The following is a 5,377-nucleotide window of genomic DNA, read 5'->3' as shown; positions in this document are numbered from 1 at the left end:
TTTTTTCAAATCAAAGATTTCTTAAACATTATTGAATTCTCTCTGTCTTCATCGTTTGGTCATGCCTTGTTTACCAAGTATTATACTTTGAGATATTTATTAGACTTTAATACTCCTCCCTTGATCTATCATTATTTGTCACCCAGTGATATACTAAGTTAGCTAATTTTGCTTTAATTGTATTTACTTTAATTGTATTTTAATATACAGAAAGGCTCATAGTATTAGTGGTCCTTCTCATTCTTTTTCTGAATATTCTTTCATATAATCAACAACAAATTATCATAAGTGGAATTTAAAATAAAAGCATCTTATTCTCAGAAAAAAAATCTTGTAATATTTTGATTTCTGGCTCTATCAGTTAGGGATGCATTTAGTTAAAAAGAGAAGAAACCAGACAAAAAGTGGCATTCAAAAAAATAAAAGTTGTTCTCATTATAACAATCTAAAGGATTTCCCTGGTAGCACAGAGGATAGGAGTCTGCCTGCCAATGCTTTGGACATGGGTTCGATCCTTATTCCAGGAAGATTCCACATGCTGGAACAACTAGGCCCGTGTGCCACAGCTACTGAGCCCCTGATCTAGAGCCTGCAAGCCATAAACTCTGGGCCCAATTGCTGCAACTACTGAAGCCCAGGCTCCTAGAGCCTGTCCTCTGCAACAAGAGAGTAGCCCCCACTCACTGCAACATAAGAAAGTCTGCTGGCAGCAATGACTCAGCACAGTGAAAAATAAATTAAATACAAATTTAAACAAAACAACAACAACAAAAAGAAACAATCTAGAGAGTGCAGCAGTTTCATGGTGCCGTAAGGAACTCAGGGTTTTCCTACTTTTTAGTCTTCTACCCCTAACCTGAAAGACTTTGTCTTCAAGCTTCTTGCTTTAAGGTCTGAAAAAAGCTCATGTACCATTAGGCCACAGGTCTGAGTTCTAGATAGAAACAGGGAGGAAGGAGGAAAAAACAAACTAAAAACAAATAAAAACCCTAATCCCTGTGTCCCAGTGATGCTTGGCCTCTTTATAGGATGAGAAGGTCTGGGATGCCCACCGGCTCTTACTGACTGTAATAACGTTTCAGGGCATCATGAGCTGCAGTGGAGAACAGAGAGTTGAGGAACAGTCTTTCAGCCTCTAAAATTTACCAGATGTGCGACAAAGTGTTGCTGCTGCATTTTGGTCGCCAATCCAGAATTTATAATCTTATTTTATCAAATTAATAAATATCTTGGCATCGATTGACACATAGGTGTGTTTAGTACCTTTCCTGAAAACCTACAGGGTGTTTTTCTCCATATACAGGCTTCTTATGTAACCTCTCTAAAAGGACAGTAATTAGCATTTATGGATAGCTTTCAGTTTTATAGGCATTGTTCTAATAAGCACTTTACATGTATCCACTCATATTCAGAGTAACCCATGAGGTAAGAGAAATGGAGATGCCCAATGTATACTGATATACAGAGATCATTTGTCTTACAACTTTAAATGAGCAAAACTGCCTACAGCATGTTTCCTTTCTCATAAGAATATATGTTTTTTTTTTTTGTAAAAATTGGAGAACTAAACCAGAATCTAATTAAAAGAATTATCTAAATATAGTACAAGACATTTGGGGAGCAATTGTGGCAGTTTGATCATTGCCTGGACGTTGCATAAGATTAGGATATTGTTATTTTTGTCGGGGATAATGGTATTATTGTTAGGTAGCATCTGCAGCTTTTGAACAATTTGGTAACTTATGTATGTGTGCATGTGGGTATGTGATAGATCATCAACTGTGATAAAAAGTTGATCATGTTAAATCAAGTTGATCACCTGATAATGCAAGTCTTCCTTCGTTCCTTGTAGTATTCTTTGGATTTTCATGTTAAAAATAATTATAATTAAAAGTAGTATTAATAAAAAGTAAAATGTAATTATTATACATGAGTGACTTGAACTGAATATTGACTTTTATTCAAGACTATAAAAATCTTTATAAAAGTCACACCAGTTTTTGCTAATTTACTACTTGCTTTAAATTCATGACATAGTAAGTTTGGCAATTGTCCAATAAATCAGATTACTAAATTAGACTGAGAAGTAAGGCTAATGAAGAAAAAGTAAAATGTGAGTTTTATTTATATAGAAGAATCCAAAGAATAACCTTAGTGTTTTCAGGGTTACAAGGATTTTTATAAGATGTAAAATGTCTAGTCATTTTGCCTTCTGGGAATAGAGAACAGGTCTTAATACTAATTATAAAAACTTGTATTAGCATAGCACTTTATTATTCCCAAAATACTTTTCTCTCTCCTGATGGTGGTAGGAAACCGAATTAGCTACTTAGAATAATTTATGATTCACCCTCATTCTTTTCTGCCTCATTCTGGGGCAGAAAACAGACAACCCCATGACAGGTGGGTTGTACAATTCTCCAGTGGCTAAAGAGAAGCAATGTGTAACCCCTTGGAATCCCTTTCCCTTATGCTTTTATATTTTCCATCCTTTGTTATATAAAAACTATGCTTAAATAAAACATTAAATCCAAGGTAAGCATATATAAACCATTCTCCAAAGAGCAGCATTTAATTAGACCTGAGGTCTATTTATTCACATACTGATTTTTTTTTTGCCTGAAAGCTATATATATACATTCAGCAAATAATATTTCTATACTGGAAACAGTTATCATTATTGCAAAAGTGAATCTCTACCATTCGTGTAAAGTGGTACTTGCTGAGTTCTAAAACACATACAACACCCCTAATACTTTGGATTCCAAGGCAGGTTAGCCCTTTAACTGCTGGCAATGAAAATAAGATTTTCTTCCTAGTTGCCATGTGTTTCCCAGAGGAACGTGTGATCAAAACAAATGTTAGCTATAGATATGTTTATATGTTTTGCTTTGCGACATCTTTCCCATTTGAATTGGCCTCTTTTAAATTCTTAGATTTCCCTGGGACAACTTTAGATACCTATTTGTGGACATGCACTCTTCCTATTCCCTTAGCTAGGTTTTGTTTGGTGGGGTTTTCAAGATATTTTCCATGTCAGTTAAATTATAGGCCAATAAAAGCAAAATAATGTTTGGAGGTAATGATATGGAGCTCAAGGCAGTGTAATTGTTTAATCAAGCAAATTCTCTAAAAATTGCTATGAGGCTCTTTCTCTGACTTAAGTTAATGGGCAACTAGGTAAAAATATTCAAATTAGGCTTTAGTCATGATGAGGAGATTAGATGTACAAAACTATTTAGATCTTTCATTATTAAGTCTTCCAAGTGTGTAATTGCTGCTGCAGAAGCCAGGTTCTATGAGTTTCGAGTTAGTTTGCAAGTAGTGGGATTGAATTTAGTTGAGCAGGACCCAGGCATCCAAACTATAGGTACTCCCACCTTGGCATTCAGCCTGAAGATTGTGAAACCTGATTTCCCTCCAAGGGAGGCCAAGACAACTGGTTGTGCTAGGAAAGAAAGTGAGTTGAACCAGCAGGGCTTTTTATAAAGTAAATAATCAAGCCACCAGAGGAAGATGTGACTTAGCAAATTTAGGGAGGTATGCAGATTAAGCAAGCCCCAAATAACAGAGAACTGAAACATAGCTTAGAAACCAATAATATAATAAACATTAAAAAAAAGAACCTGAAAGATAAAGAAAAATCTCAAAAGAAAAGGATGAAGTACATAACAAAAATCAAACAAAAAATGAGAACAATTTGTGAGAAAAATTAGAGGATTAATCTGTAAGGTCTAATTCTTAAATATTAGAATTTAAAAAAATAAAGATAGAAAAAAATGAAGGGAGAATATTATCAAAGAAATGATGGAAGAAAACTTTCCAAACATTTAAGATAAGAGCCCTCAAAGTAACCATGAAAATAGCTACAGTAAGACAACTGTCAAAATACGTTACTTTAAATGATTCAAAAGCTTACAATGAGAAAATAAAACAGGCCAAAAGATTCATATTCAAATCAATCTGAACAAAAATGGCATAAAACTTGCCAAGAACAACATTGACTATGTAAGGACAAGTGAGAAAAGCATTTGAGATTGGGCCTCCTGACTTGGAAACTATTATTCAGTGTATTTTAGGTCTTCACCTACCTACTAATTTATTCAACATTTGTTTAGCTTTTGGTGTTTGGGTTTTTTTGTTTTTTTTTTTTTACCAGTTTCTTTATTCTTCAATTTTTCTTGCATCTCCAACTTCCTTCTGGGATCCTTCTTTTTCCAGATATATATCCTTTAGAAATGTTTTAGTTGATGGTAAACATTCTCATTTTTATTTCTCAGAAATTATCTTTATTTCTATTTTGGTTATGAATGATAGTTAAGCTGGGCATTTAATTCTTCATCTATAGTAATTTTTTCTCAGTATTTCAATGATATCAGTTTGGTCTATTCTTGCTGCCATTTTTATTGTCAATAATTTTTATGTAAGTATGTTGCCCTCCCCTTATTCTTTTAAAATATTGTCTTTGTCTTTGATTCACACAACTTGAGTAAGAGGTGGGTAGATGTGGAAACTATATTTTTTTAATTTCTAAAAAAATAAATTTTTATCTGTCTTGTTTCAGTTTCCAGAATCTTGGATTTCTGTATTTCATAATGTTCTTAAAATTCTCACCTACTATTCTTTGGAAGATTTCATCTTTTCCATTATACTTCTTTCTTATAAAGCTCCCATCAGGTTTATAATGGAAATTCTCATTCTTTTCTTCATATCTCAAAGCTTATCTTTCATGTTTTTGATATAATCTACCTTCTTGCTAAAGCCTTTGACTGTGTGGATCACAATACTGTGGAAAATTCTGAAGGAGATGGGAATACCAGACCACCTGTCCTGCCTCTTGAGAAACCTGTATGCAGGTCAGGAAGCAACAGTTAGAACTGGACATGGAACAACAGACTGGTTCCAAATAGGAAAAGGAGTACATCAAGGCTGTATATTGTCACCCTGCTTATTTAACTTCTATGCAGAGTACATCATGAGAAACGCTGGGCTGGAAGAAGCACAAGCTGGAATTAAGATTGATGGGAGAAATATCAATAACCTCAGATATGCAGATGACACCACCCTTATGGCAGAAAGTGAAGAGGAACTAAAAAGCCTCTTGATGAAAGTGAAAGAGGAGAGTGAAAAAGTTGGCTTAAAGCTCAACATTCAGAAAACTAAGATAATGGCATCTGGTCCCATTACCTCATGGAAAATAGATGGGGAGACGGTGGAAACAGTGTCAGACTTCATATTTTTGGGCCACAAAATCACTGCTGATGGTGACTGCAGCCATGAAATTAAAAGATGTTTACTCCTTGGAAGGAAAGTTATGACCAATCTAGATAGCCTATTAAAAAGCAGAGACATTACTTTGCCCACAAAGGTCCGTCTG

This window comes from Cervus elaphus, chromosome 5 (genome assembly GCF_910594005.1).
Source record: "Cervus elaphus chromosome 5, mCerEla1.1, whole genome shotgun sequence".
In the NCBI taxonomy this organism is placed as follows: domain Eukaryota; kingdom Metazoa; phylum Chordata; class Mammalia; order Artiodactyla; family Cervidae; genus Cervus; species Cervus elaphus.
Note: the sequence above shows the minus strand (reverse complement) of the source record.